This window comes from Dipodomys merriami, unplaced genomic scaffold (genome assembly GCF_024711535.1).
Source record: "Dipodomys merriami isolate MVZ:Mamm:240054 unplaced genomic scaffold, mDipMer1.0.p SCAF_1459, whole genome shotgun sequence".
Classification (NCBI taxonomy): domain Eukaryota; kingdom Metazoa; phylum Chordata; class Mammalia; order Rodentia; family Heteromyidae; genus Dipodomys; species Dipodomys merriami.
This window is the reverse complement of record NW_027202781.1, coordinates 4765-20639: the sequence shown is the minus strand read 5'-3', so window position 1 is coordinate 20639 and position 15875 is coordinate 4765. Positions and strand designations below refer to the sequence as shown.

At 37.0% G+C, this 15875-nt stretch overlaps 1 pseudogene; it reads left to right on the top strand.

The window, feature by feature from the left end:
* Window positions 1-12503: 12503 nt before the first annotated feature.
* Window positions 12504-12603, top strand: LOC138826623 (U6 spliceosomal RNA; annotated as a pseudogene).
* The last annotated feature ends 3272 nt before the right edge of the window (window positions 12604-15875 follow it).

Below are 15875 nucleotides of genomic sequence, written 5' to 3'. Positions count from 1 at the left end.
TTTATCAACCTGATTATTGCCATATACAAGGTACCCAGGTACCGAAGAGTGAGCTCTAATGTGAGTTACAAACACTTTGGCATTACGTTGTTGCAGTAAAGCTTGTAATTGTTTAAATAATTGGTTTAGCTGGGGCTTAGATGAATGTGTAACTGCAGTGACTATATTAGTCACAACTCCTACAGCATAGGCAGAATCAGTAACAATATTAACATCTCCCACAAAATCTTGTAACACCTTAATAATAGCAAAAAGTTCATTTTGTTGAACTGATGCTTAAGTAGTTGTTTGTACCCAATATTTATTTGTTGTCCAATAGCACTTTTTGTTTTGAAGCCATCTGTAAAAACAGTAAGAGCAGTTGAAATAGGGGCCTTGGAAATTATATTATTAATGATAAGTTGTTGTTTACCCAAGCAATCCCACAATCTACCTTTGGGAAAAATTATAGGAAAATTGCCCAGTAAAATTTACTAATGCTATTTGTAGCACTTCAGACAGGTTTAATAAATATTTTACTTGGTCTTTTGGCAAAGGAAAGATAATTTCAAATAAATCATGCACCGATAGGATAAATACCCGTTGCCTGGCCTGTTGAATAATAATTGCCAACTGTTGTTCATAAGTCATAATATTTTTTGTAAATCTATGCCGTGTATAAATCCATTCTAATGGTAGCTCATTTTGTCTTATAATTCCTGTTGGGTATTTCCATGTATCTAAAATATATAAATTTATGAGTTGAATTAGCATTACTCGATGTAAAAACAGTTTTTTATTCTCTGTTCTACAAATTGTATTTCTCTTTCAGCTTCCTTAGTTAGAGTTCTTTTGCTATGTCAATCAGGCTCCCTTTGTAACAATGAAACAAATTATGTAATAGATAATAGGAATTCCTAAGGCCAGTTGTATGCAAATAATATCTCCTAGTAACTTTTGAAAATCATTTAACGTATGTAATTGATCACGTCGTAAAGATATTTTTTGAGTTGTCACTGTTTGTCTACAAACAACATATCCTAAATATTTTACCACCGTATCTTTTTGTATTTTTTCAGGTGCTATTATTAATCCAAAATCTTTAAATATAGAGTGTAAACATTGTAACACCATTTCTAATTCTGTTATTTGGTCCTCCAAACAAAATATCATCCATATAATGAAAAATATAAATGTGAGGCCATTTTTGTCTAACAGGTTTTAAGGCCTCATCAACATATATCTGACACATAGTTGGAGAATTCATCATTCCTTGGGGCAACACCTTCCATTGGAAGCGCTGATGAGGGGCTTGATGATTTATTTGTGGTAAAGAAAAGGCAAATCTTTTACAATCTTTTACATGTACAGAAATGGTAAAAAAAAAAAAGCAATCTTGTAAATCTATTACTATTATTGGCCAATATTTAGGAAGCATCGCAGGCGATGGTATACCAGGTTGTAAAGCCCCCATAGGGTACATGGATGCCTTACCTCCTCGTAAATCAGTCCGCAATCTTCATTTCCCTGACTTCTTTTTAATAACAAATATTGGAGAATTCCATGGTGACATAGACGGCTCAGACATAGACGGCTCAATATGTCCTTTGGTTAACTGTTCTTCAACTAACTGATGAGCTGTTTCTAATTTTTCCTTAGATCTAGGACATTGTTCAATCCAAAGAAGTTCCTCAAATTTCCATAATATCTTTATGGGCTCCATCTAAAAATGTTAAAATTGAATATGAGCTCCCCATTGTTCCAGTACATCTCTACCAATTATGTTAACTGGAACTTCCATAATATAAGTTTTAAGGACAGCTGTCTGTCCGTCTTCTGAAGTAATAGTAACATACGACACTGTTTGTCCTTTAAAATTTACAGGAGTATTGCTAACTCCTTTAATATTACAGGGGATTATTTTATATAATAAATGATTAGGCCATTCATGAGTTTTAATAATTGTAATATCTGAGCCAGTATCTATTAGTCCTGTCAATATCTTTTCCTGAATATTAATCTTAATCTTAGGCTGCATTTTAGTAATATGAGTAGTCCAAAACACATTTTGTTGGTTAGTACTTCCAAATCCCCCAATGTGGAGTGTAAATGACTTTCCAGTAGATATATATGATAACAATAAGATTTGAGCAATTCATTCTCCCTTTTTAAAGGAAATATGTGCAGCAGCTGAAATTAAAAAATTTATTTCCCCAATATAGTCAGCATCAATAATTCCTAAATATACTAAAACTCCTTTTGCATTAAGACTGGATCTACCGGCCAATAGGCCAAATGTTCCTTCAGGTAAAGGCCCATAAATTCCAGTAGGATTTTTTTTGTGGCTTATCACCACCTTTCAATATAAAAATCTTTTAAGGCTGGTATGTCCACTGCGGTGCTGTGGGCTGTGGCAGGAACAAGGGAAAAGATGTTTGGTTGCCCTCGATTATTAATCCTGGGCCCTGGGGCTGTCCCGATGGAGACTTTCCCTGCATAGGGTAAGCATCTTTTATAGGAATTCCTTTATTGTCTATTTTTGATCAATAATCCCTTGCCCAGTGCTTCCCTTTTTTACATTTAGGGCAAATTCCCGGTCCTCTCTTGTTAAGGTCAGTAGCCTTTTTGACAATATCCAAAACACTTTAGATTAGAGGGTTTTGTTTGCAAGCATGCCAGGTTAGTGGCCATAGATTCAGCAAATACCTGCATACACCTGGATTAAGATGTAATGTCTTTGCAGTCCCTTAAATATGTATTCACATCCCCAGATTCTTTAATACGCAATAGGGCCAGTCTACAGTCCTCATTAGCATTCTCATAAGCCAACATGTGCAGCAGTTGTTGCCCTGCAGCCTCTACCACAACAGTACATTCCAAGGTCAATGTCAATAGTGATAAAAATTCAACATAGGGTTGATTAGGTTTTTGAATTTCTTTAGTCCAAGAGCCATAATGCTCTCCCACTGGTCGAATTCTTTCCCATGCCTCAATACCTATGTCTCTTAACTCCTCATGGATCTGTTCAGGAGAGTTCACTTACATATGAGCATCCGCATATTGTTCTGTTCCACTTAACATGGGAAAGGTTATGATCTGCAGGTGTGGATTACTGCTCTGTGCATTTTGTTTAGCCCTTTTTGTACATAACTCAGTAAACCACATTTGCCATTGTAGGTATTTCGGTTTCTTAAGCAAGGCTTTACAAAGCATCTTCCAATCCTCAGGAGCAAAATTATTGTAATGACAGGCAAGCCCATTAAGCAATTCCTTAACATAATGAGACTGAGGAGTGTTAGGTTTTTAAAAAGAGGAAGCCGAGTAAGAACAGCACCACATACGTGGTATTCAGGCAAGGGGTAATTTTATTCAGTAGACCTGCTGGGACCAGGCAAGGTTGGAACTCCACGTGGCTGGGAAAAGTCTAGGAAAGAGAGAGCTGGGAAAGAGAGAGGAAAGAGAGAGAAGAGAGAGAGCTAGAAAAGAGCAGTGAGAGAGCAGAGAGCTAGAAAAGAGCAGCAAGAGAACAGAGAGAGCTAGAAAACAACAGGGAGAGAGCACCTCTGGGTCTGGGCTAGGCATTATCTAGGGTATGGGCGGAGAAAGGTGTGGCCACATCAAATTCAGATGTGACCTCAGCGGATGCAGATGTGACCTCTTCCAGGTGTCCCAGTTGCCTAGGTAACGCAGGTACTGGTTGGAGACTTTGCTGTGAGGAGGGTGGAGTCTGCTCACCATCCTGGAGTGGACCTTATATTCCAGCCTATTAATAATCATAAAATAGGGCGTGGATTCTCTCTGGCTACTTCCTGCTGACAAGGGGGCATCGACAATAGGGGTAAAAAGGCTGGAATTTGGTCCCCTCCCAGAGAAGGCAGTGAGCAGCAGTGGTACCTTGGTGGCATGAGTCCTTAGATGAAGTCTGGAGAAGTCTGATGAGCATTGAGGGGCTGGAAAAAAAACACTGCAGAGCAAATAAATGGCAAGAGGAAGGACTTGGGGCTGAAAATGTAGAAATGTCCCTAGATACTTCTGACATCTGGCGGCTAGGTAGAGAAGTCAGGTGACAAAGGCAAGAATATAAATTCCTGTTTAGTTAATAGGTAGACAGTTATAGACATTGGATGGGCAGGCTTCTTACTTCCACTAACCTCCTTGCTCTGGTAAATTTTGAAAGGACAGGCACAAAGTAGCTGATGTGACATCTCCTCTTACTCCTCTCCATGTTCCCTTGTTCCCCAGACTAGGTGCTCATTGATGGGATGGCTTGCCCCAGTTGGTATTCAAGGAGGCTTGAACACAAGGCCTGGACACGGTCCCTGAGCACTTCTGCTCAAGGCTAGTGCTCTACCACTTTGAGTTACAATATCACTTCCAGTGTTTGGCTGCTTAGATATAAGAGTCTTGAGCCATGCTTCCAGCCGGGCTCTTTGCAGGTTAGTTGGGAGATGGAGTCTTAGGGATTTTTCAGCCGGGGCTGACTTTGAACTGCGATCTATGCCACAAAAGCCCTTTATTATTTTCAATTAAAGCAACAAGGAGATCAAGTAGAATAAGTAGAACTGACCTGGTTCTTATCAAGAATTGACAGACAAATATTCTGAAATGACAAAACTCATTAGATGTGATGAGAATTTCAGCACAGATATGCCCAGTATTTTAGAAGCATGTAGTCAGTAGAATACACAACACAAAACAAAAAAGGCAAAACTCAAAACGTAAAATTTTAACAACAATGTTTAAACATCTTTGCTAACAAAGCACATCACATACTTGGGCCTCAGCTACCAGGGCCTGTGAAGAGAGCAACTTGTTAGCAAGGCACCTTAGAATAAATGGATGGAGTAGTAAGTTTGGTGGAAGGTTAAGGGCCAGATAGGGCCAAACCCTTAAGTCACCATGTGGCCAAGATGGTGAACTCAAGATGGCAAATTTCTGAAAACAAAATGCAAAGACACTCTGAACAAATAGACCAAGACTACAATTGGCTAGCCTTTGAAAGAGAACCTAGAGGGGGTCCTTGGGACCCAGCCTGCGTCACACTCTTCAGGGCACAAGCCCAAATGTAGAAAAAAGACAGGGAGAGATAGGGAAAGTTGGACATGAATGGCAGAGAGAGAACAAAGAGAGCCCGAAAGAAAACAGACTTCTGACCATTTACCATTGCAGTAGCAAAAACTGTCTACATCTGAGAATGGCATAAAAATGAGCACTCTGGCTTTCCAGGGAGCGCAGGAGACATTTCAAAGGGGTTTCACGGCTCAAGCATGATTCGCAGCACCCCATTAAATGAGTTGGAGAGTCAGTCTGGTGAGTGAAGGAGAGCTGACGAGGCGGAAGTGGCATCCCAACATTCCCCAGAGCCCTCTAGAGAGAGCAACAGAGAACCATAGAGTAGCTTCACTCACCAGAGTAGAGAAGTGGTGTGGGCGTGGATTATGAAGGCCAGCAATGGTATCAATGAGCTCTGTCCGCAGCAGACAGTTGGGTTCACAAAAGGCCATCAGAATTGTGGGTATTCCTCAGAGCAAAAAGGGAAAAAACAAACAGAACAAGAAAAAATAGGGAAAAAAAGAGAAATCCCAGCTATCCTGACTTTAAGCCCTTTATCCAAGTCATGGCACCATTTATGTTAGGTTTTTAAAAAAAGGTAGCTGAGTAAGAACAGCACCACACATGTGGTATTCAGGTAAGGGGTAGGTTTATTCAGTAAACCTGCTGGGACCAGGCAAGGTTGGCACTCCACGTGGCTGGGGAAGGGCTAGGAAATAGAGAGCTGGGAAAGAGAGAGGAAAGAAAGAGAGGAAAGAGAGAGAAGAGAGAGAGTTAGAAAAGAGCAGCGAGAGAGCAGAGAGCTATAAAAGAGCTGGGAGAGAGCAGAGAGCTAGAAAAGAGCAGCAAGAGAGCACAGAGAGCTAGAAAAGAGCAGCAAGAGAGAACCTCTGGGCCTGGGTTAGGCCTTATCTAGGGTATGGGCAGAGAAAGGTGAGGCCACATCAAATTCAGATGTGACCTCAGCGGATGCAGATGTGACCTCTTCCAGGTGTCCCAGTTGCCTAGGTAACGCAGGTACTGGGTGGAGACTTTGCTGTGAGGAGTGTGGAGTCTGCTGGCCATCCTGGAGTGGACCTTACACGGACCATATAACATCACTGCCTTCTTAAGTTTACCAATATCATCAACAGCAGCAACATAATATCTGGCTGGTTGAGATATACCATTCATAGGGGGTGGTTGAATTACAGGATAAGAAAAAATAGGCATTTCATCATCAAAGTCACTGTCTGAGCCCTCTGTTTTGTGAGGGAATGATGTAAAAATTGCTTTGGCCAGTGAATGAGCCAAAGGCTGCTTTACTTTCACTTTCTCAAGTTCTGCTTTCACTCTGCTAATTTCCAACCCCATATGTTGTAATTTTGATAATATCAATTCCATTTGCTCAGACATTTTGTTTACACTTTCCGTTTGCTCCTGTTCAGCCTTTTTTACCTCTTGTTGTTTTTTTTTCTGTTAATTGCAATGCATTCTTATCTATTGCATCCTTAACCTCAGAGTCCAATTGTAAATCTACAATAAAAGGGGTGGCCTCTTTCTTTAAGTCTGCTATTAATCTTTCCTCATTCAAAGCTTTAAAAAGGGTATGTAAAATAGCCCAAATGTACCAAAATCTAATAGGAATCTTTCCCCCTTCTCGAACAGCTCTTTCTACGTTATTCTTTACTCGTTTCCAATCATCAACATCGAATGTTCCTTCATCGGTGAACCAAGGATTCCATTCCCTAACTACATTAATACACATTTCTATGTCAGAAGAAGAAATATTTAGACCATAAGCAGCAAGTAAATGTTTAAGCATAAGTAAGTATGGAGTAGATTTAACTTGTCCCATCACCCTGTAATTAAAAGTACTTACCTGAATATCCCTTCCTGAATTCAACAATGAAGGGTCCCTGTTTGGGTGCCAATTGTAATGTCTAGTGCCTTGGGGTCCCTGGGTAAGTGTAACGAAATCACCAGGACACAGGGGATGCAGAGTGCAAACAGAAATTGCCACTGCATGCTGTGCTTTATTGTTAGTGGGTATTTAAAGACAAGCAAGCATGATCTTTGCCAAGATTTGGTCAGAAGACATTGACACAAAAATTTCAACAGATACATTTTTACTTGACCTATGAGACAATGCCTTGGTATATTATTATTTTTGGGGGGGTCATGGGGCCTTAACTCTGGGCCTGGGTGCTGTCTCTCAGCTCTTCAACTCAAGGCTAGAGCTCTACCACTTGAGAGACATCATCACTTCTGGCTTTTCTCTTTTTGCTAATGTGGTGCTGAGGAATGGAACTCAGGTCCTCATGCATGCAAGGCAAGCGCTCTACCACTGGGCCACCTTCTCAGCCATGTCTTGGTATACTATTTATCTAAACTATTTTAGAGCAAGCTCAAACCACTTCTCCAATCGCAGGAAAATGCTTGACCAGCTGTTCAACTATGCTTAAGCAAGCAGAAGAGCTACTTCCTCAGCTCCCAGGAGTCTGTGACATGTTTTGAGATAGGGAGAGAGAACATTTTTCCTCTCTAGCCAGGCATACCAAGAGCTTTCCTAATACTTAAACACAGTCCTCAGATAATCCTGAGGCTGGAGGCTGCATCATTCTGCCCCTTCAACATAGACCCTGAGATTTCACAGGCTTTGAACTGTAATCTTCCAAGCTTAACATCCTGATTATCTATGATAGTTAAAAAGTATAAATATAAATAATATTTGCAAGAATACCAGTGGAGGAAAAATGATGCAACCCAGTTTATAGTGGTGTTCTTTCCAGAACACGGAGGGCATCACATTAGCAGAGATGCAGTGTATTTTCACAATGGAGATAAGGAATTCTTGATGTGAATTAAGGGAATTTTGAGGTGCACCCTACAAATTGGAAACTGGTGGGCTAGGATGACATTATGGCATAAATCTTGTGATTGATGGTCCTGAAATAATAGCTTAATCTGATAAACAACTGCTTACTCTTGAAGAATTAATTATAACATGCTTCATAGTTTTATCCCATATCAGAATGTGGCTCTTTTTCTGTTCACTTCTCAGTCTGTAACACCCCATTGGAAAATGCATCTATTGCAGAATTACATAACATGCAAACAGGTATATTTTGAATCTCTCAGGTATGGAATGTTCAGAATTTTAAAATGAGTAGTTATTAGTCTTAAGAATTTTGAAGAACAAATACATTCTCTCCTCTTAACAACTTATTCACTTTTAAAAGTTATGGGTTTCCATAGAATTAATCTGTTTTCTGTGTTAGTATAAGAAAGTAGTAAATTTAATTTTTTTCAAAATATTGGCAAGTATATTGTAAAAAATTGTCTAGTTGGATATTCAAGTTGGTGACCCTCTGATAAAGAAGAGGTAATTAATTCAATTTAGATGCCAAATAATACTGATTTTTAAAAAGTTACTATATAAAGAATAATATTTACTATACCAAAACAGTGAAATTTTATTTCATCAGCTAAATTTTTAAATTTAATTTTAATGTGAAAGTTATGTGCACTGGGGTTACAGCCATTGTAAGGTACTGAATACATAACTTTTCAAACTTGCTATCCCCTCTCTCATTTTTCTCACAAAAGTTGTAATGTACATTTCCAACTTATTGTGTTGTGTGAATTGCTATTGCATTGGTTTGCTCTTTGTCCTTTGTCTCGCCATTTTTTTGTTCCTGTTCCCTTCCCTAATTAACGAAAATGTATACACAATACACAGGGTACCAAAATGAAACACAGCAGGGGATAAACCATAGGGGAAAATCTCAAGGAAAATAGAAATCACATAGTACATCAAAAACAACAACCGCAAATTAATATCTCTCATTCCATATCTTGGAGTTCATTTGCCACTGGAAAACAGTACTTTCATGGACACTATATCATGAAAACAACATGTTAACTCTTTTTGATGGTAAAGGTGGGATTATGATTGGTGAATTCACGATTCTGATAAATGAATTTCAAAAGAGCTTTAAAAATTATGACAGGTAAATTTTAATTGTTCAAACTTTTTAACAACTTAGCCTATTAAGGATATTTAAAATTGTCTGTGAAAATAGGCTTTCATGCAAAGAAATCCTTGGAGACTTAGCTGGGAGGGAGCAATGTGGGTGAATATGGCTCATTTTCACACTAAACAAACAAGGCTCACAAACCTTGCTGTAAATCCTGTAGGTTCCCTTGAGAATTGTCCTTACCCAGGAAATATATTCTCACTGTGCGCATACAAGATTGTAGTGGAATTTAAATTCAAAGTTCGTAAAAAAAAAGACATCAAAATTTGTGAATTGACATTTAATTACCAAACAGTAATTCTCTCATAAAGAAGGAAAGATGTAATTCAAAATCACTTGACTTTATTAAAAGTATGAGAAAAGAGTAGTGAAGAAAGATGAGAAAAACCATAGAGGACTGTTATCTCTCCAGTGGTGTAATGGGTTCTTGATCTTGTTTCTTCCATTCTATCTTCACCAGCTATGAAGTGTGGCTCAGGACTGGAGTAACCATTTCAGACAAAGAATACTCACAGAATGGGGGCTGAGAAAGTGGCTCAGTGGTAGAGCGCTTGCCTTGCATGCCTGAGGCCCTGGGTTCGATTCCTCATCATCACAGAAGCAAAAAGAAAAAAAGCCAGAAGTGGAGCTGTGGCTCAAATTGTAGAGCGCTAGCCTTGAGCTGAATAGCTGAGGGACAGCGCCCAGGCCCAGAGTTTAGGCCCCACGACCGCCCCCCCCAAAAAAAAAAGGAATACTCACAGAAGAAAATATTTGCAGTCGATGTAGGTGATTTATAACCTTTGAGAATCTATTCAAATCTGTTCAAAATTCTCCCCTACCCCAAACTGCCATCTTTGGATATCTTTGTTTGTTTGCCCATGACTGCCCTTCATTAACTGCTTAAAATTTTGTGAGCTCATATACATACTTTCTAGAGATTGCTGTTTGGTTGTGATTTTTGTGTTTTTGTTTGTAGTTGTGTTTTTAACTGAATTTCAAAAGGTTGCGCAAGTGTGTTGCAATTAAATATGTCCACCTAATTGTCCAATGCTCCTGGATCAGAGGCACTCCTTCTATCATTCTCAACCAACCCTTTCTCCAAGATTTATTTTAGATTTACCACTTCCTTTATTACATTTGTACATTGAGTATTCTAGCTGTACTTGCCCCTTGTTCCGTTTTTCATTCATTTTATGTCTTTACTATTATTCCTTTCTGGTTTCAACTTCCTGATAGTCATTCTGTTAAACTGTCGGTTAATAGTTTGAAAGTTTTATATACATTCCATGGAGTTTCAATCCTGCATATACTTGAACTGATGTCAGCTTATATTTCCATAATTCATTCATCTGCAATAACAATTTGTAAGACTGGAGACGTGAAGCACCTAGACATGATTTTATTCTCATCTTTTTTGAAGATTAATCTTTAGTCAACAAGAAGGTTTAAAAATCACTTAGAATTTATAACTAACTACCAGTTTTTATAAATGGCTTTGTACATTGGTGTGTCATTATTTTATTTTACATGGGACGATATTTTCTACTACCTATAAGTTTTGGACAAAGAAGAAAACTAAAATTTATTACTGTAGAGGAATATGATAGAAATAGAAGACAAATTTTATGTTTGTCACATCTCGGATCAGTACCCATAATCAAGACTTAAAGTCATATTTCTTACTATGTTAGAAAGATAGGGAAATTATGATAAGGCAACACATGATAAGGCAACTATTAGTAACTTTTTAAAATGTACATTCTTATGTGATGAAATTTAGTTTATTAGCTAATATTTGGGTTTGAATTATGGGAGGCTGATCGATTTAACACATTTCTGGAAGGCACCTACTGAACAACGCAAATTGTGCAAGATACTATTTCTACACTTTAATGAATGGTTGAACTTATTTGGCATTAGTGCTGGGTAAATAAATCAACTCTATTGTAACTTGATTCCTACACTTGAAAAACTTTTAATGTCACTATCATCTACTTGTCAAGTGTTATTTTGGTGAATATGATTTTTAAAAGTTTATTTGAAACGTTATATACTTTCAAGAGATTAAATGTAGGTTATCATTGGTTTGAGAATGACAACATTTTTAGACTACAGAACCAAGTTTTACTGAAGTACCAGTGTTTTGAAGTACTAAGGGTCTTCTCACTTAATGTTTTTCAAAATTATATTTGACCTCTAAGTCAAGTTTTCCTAGCTTTGGTAGAACAATTATGGATCTATCATTCCAGGAATTATTTTTTGTCCTAATTATGCTGGACTGAAATCTTTCATTCATCATTAGGAGAGGCGTATTAAAAATAATCTTGTGACATTTGTGATTTTGTTTACTCATATGGGCTGGTCATCTGTAAATTGAAAGTTTGAACTACAGTACTTTCTCTCATATTTTGGGATCTCATCTTTCATTTTAAGTTGCTTTACATTTCACAATTGCTTACTGCTAATTCCTGCAAGGAATTGGGGCACTGAAATATTATAGAAAGTGAGAAATTGAGATGGGTCTTCAATTACTTTCTGTTAGCAATTGTTCTGTTGTGGTTAGGGTATCAAAGGCAACTCTGCTTTAAAGTATTATTCCATTATCTCTACCTCAGTTTTTGGTAGAGTTAGACCTAAAACTTTACCATTTGTAAATTTACAGACTGGAGGCAAGAGGAAACACTTTGATTAAAACATTACCAATTTAAGGCCTAATATCGAGGAGAAACATATGGATTTCTCCAGGAGGTATGGAAATATTTGGTGAAAGAAAGTCAGTAGTGTAAGTTCCTGCCTGGTTGGATGGTAGACAGGCCAGGATATTAGGTAAACATGCATATGAACAATTTTTTCACATTCTTGGCTTTAGCTAGTTTTGAAATGATAGGTATAATAAACAATTATATTTTGATAAAATACCTTCTATTCTGAATAATTCGGTCTGCAGTGTTCATCTTTCTATGAACCCTTGTATCTAAGATTAGTTTTGTTCCAGTAAGACAATCTATGCTGTCAGGGTAAGATATTCTGGTTGGTCTGTTCCTACATGGAAGAAGGGTGAAGGGTAAGCAAGACATTTGTACCACTAAGACCTCATTTAGGAAATTTTAAGCTGCAGAAGTTTAGAAGTAGCTCTTAAGCAAGGCTTACTTTGATTCCATTAGCTCCACAAAGGTAAATCAGTTGATAAATAAGTACTTGAAAAGCCATCACCTTTGGACTTAGCTATAAAGGCTTCAAAATATGATCAAATTTAAAATGAAAACGACAAAAAAGCCATTGACAAAAAATTGCAAATGTGAGCAATCGACTAAACAATATAAGTTTTTGCCACTATACACAGAAATTTAGAGAAATAAGATCAATCGCATATTTAGGAACAATAAAGGTTCCTTGTTACAAATAGGCAACCAAGGATATATGCCTGTATAAAGATTGCATCATTAACTACTTAAATTAAGAGGATACTCCATGCTTCAGCAGCAGGTCTACCCAAATTACAACAATACAGAAGTTAACATGGCACTTGCACAAGGATGGTATGAAAATTTGTGAAGTATTCCATATTTTTCATTCTTCAAATGCAGGAAATGAAAAACAGTTATTAAAAGATGTTTACAAAAATACAAGTGTAACAAAACCTGTAATTCATAGAATTACAGGTTAGTTTGACATCAGTGTATTAAATCTTCACCTTCGAAAGGCCCTTACATAGAATAACCTTTACAAAACTTGAAATTAGATAACATTATCTTTTTATCCCAAAGAAATAAAATAATATAAGGACCTCGGAAGAAAGGAATCTTAAACTTTTTCTATATAGAATGTAATCTGAAAGGACACATTTATTAATGAACCTATATATTATAAAACAATATAGACTGCAAAGTATTATATCTAGAAGACAATGAAATAGATTATGAACTTTATAGAAACATAGATACTTTTTTTTCAGACAAGCACCAGGAATTTCTTTAATTTCTATACTATTCATTTCAACAGATAAGATAAAATTTTAAAAAATCGCAAACTCTGCAGAAATCATTATAGATGCATACAAACAACTCTTGAATACATTTTGACACCAAAGTCAGGCAATTCACGTGGAAGAATACCATGGAATCCATAAATTTTTAAATTAAGATATTACTGTTGTTTTGTATTATGAAAATATTTTGTAGGACCACAAAGGATGGACTTGCAATTTTGAAATTTATGAAATTTAACCAAACCATTACTACATAGGAGTACAATTTGTACAGCCTTCCACTACTTCAAAGAAGTAGTGATACATACTTATCCATTTGGCAATATCAGATGAGTTTTCTTCCAAGTTGTTTTTCAGACCCGGTTTGATATCATGATTCAAAAGAAGGAGGTACAGCATATCTTTGCTATTTCAATTCCCAGCAATAAAATTCAAGGGTGTCAAGAGGCCTTTAGTTTGGGGATTGGTATCTGCATCATGATGAAGGAAGACAGAAGCCATTCTGGTATTATTCCACATATAAGCAATGTGCAGGGGTGCCAAGCCATTCAGAATTACAGCATGAATATCTGCCTTGAGCTACCAACTCATGGACAATGTCTAAATGTCCACTCTAGGTTTCCTGATGAAGAGGGGTATACTTACCTCATCTCTAGTATTCATATGAGTGGCCTTTTTGGAATATAGTCTCGGTACTGTAGTAAGCCGATTAATTTTGGCATCCCAAAGAAGAAATTTGCATGGATTCTTCTCCATTATTTTCTTGCAATTGATACCTTTCTCACGTTTTCATCTTGTTCCTTGTCTTCATCAGAATTTCCTAACCAGAGACTTTGAGTACCAGTGGAAATGAAGTGTCCATGTATTTACGCAATAGTTCACGTTGGTTGAACTGGTCAGAAAAATCCGGTGAATTTTCTGCATATGTTTTTCCACCATGATTTATTTTCTCTTTTTTCATTTTTACTATTTTAAATTTTTCTAACTGGAGAGCAGTGAATTGATAGAGAACAGAGAAAGATTTTCCTCCATAATCAAATGCACAGACTGAAAATGAGGACCAGTGCTGTTTTCATATGCAGCTTATTCTAGAAAGGAGAAAATAGGAAACAATGCCTTCTATGTAAATGATTTGGGAAATACCAAGATATAGTGTAAGAGAACTTACTATTCAATATATGACCTTTAAGAGCTTTCTAATAGATCCATTATTTACTAGTTATCAACATTAGAAAAAAATGTATAGTGCAGTAGTAAAATAGAAGTCCTTTGTATGACTACCTAAATCCTTGTTTTTTTTTAAAGACACTTGTTTTCATCTTAAAAAGTAGGCCTATCTATTTTCTTCAGGTGATTTTGATGATTGAAGATGCATAATGAGAAGTCAAAATGTATTAGTAGTCCTTTGATATCAATTAAATTTCATTTTTTTTCTTCTTGGAGACTATAATTATCAAAGCAATAGTTCAGAACCAGCAAGCAATAGTGCAGCATCATGCTTAAAGTGAAAGTGGATCACCAGTAAGTAATACTCTATACCATTTTCCACAAAGTTATGTCACACATACAATCTGCCTGCCTTCTCTAGCTGCTTTGATAGCCTGGACCTTTTCTTACATTGTGCAGGAAAAGTGTGATTCAACTGATTTCAGTCAGATCGGTTCCTAGAATTATCAAAGATTTAGATTCTTTATAAAAGAAAATTAGGTGTGGGGCCTGAACTCTGGGCTTGGCCACCATCCTTGAGCTCTTCAAATCAAGGCAAGTGCTCTACCACTTGAGCCACAGAACCACTTCTGCGGTTCTGTTTATGTGGTGCTGATTTGGGAAATGGCAGAGCAGAAAGTGAAATAATGCAACCAAAAATATAAAAGCAAAATAAATTAGGATAATTATGGAGCAACTTATTGTCTATGAGAATCATGAAAGAGAGAGAGGAAGAGAGATCCAGATGTGCAATGACCTAGCTAGCCAAAAAATCCATGCTTCTGATCCATTTACAAAGTAAACAATTTTATTTTTTATTTGTTAAAAGAGATTGAAATAGAATTTATGTATTTACTTGAAATTAGTAAACACATTTTAGTAGCCTACATAAAGAGACATAGCTTTGACCAAATTACAAATAAGAATCTTAATCCTTGGACTGGGTTGGTGGCTCAGTGGTAGAATGCTTTTCTTGCAACTTACTATAGTGTGGAGACTACTTTCCAAAAAGGCCAGTCATATGAATACTGAGGATGAGGATGAGTATACCCCTCTTCATCGGGAAGTCTAGAGTGGACACTTAGACTTTGTCAATGAATTGGTAGCTCAAGGCAGATATTCACGCAAATACTGTGAATGTCTGGACACCCCTGCACTGTGCTTATATGTGAAACATATTGCAAGAGTACACACACACAAACACACACATAGATACACACACATATACACACATACACACACATCATCAGATATCTACTTATGTATTTTTTGTGTATGGTCTTAAGAAGAAATTTACATTACTAACTTGAATTTCTGACAGAACAATATAATCACTATACATCTTGCTTCTATACTCTCAATATTAAATTGCTATTAAAGTATGTGCAATAGATAAGTATAGGAAAAAATAGGAGCCACACTGGTGGCTCATGTCTTTATTCCAAGCTAATCAGAAAGACGAAATCTGATGATTGTGGTTTGAAACCAGAGCAAGAAAAAAGTCCATTAGATTCTGGTTTGAAAGTAACCAGCAAAAGCTAGAAATGGAGCTGTGGTACAAGCAATAAAATGATAGCCTTGAGAAAACTAAAACAAAAAAAAAAACAAATTCTAGGACAGAGCTAGGCCCTGAGTTCAAGCTCTAGTAT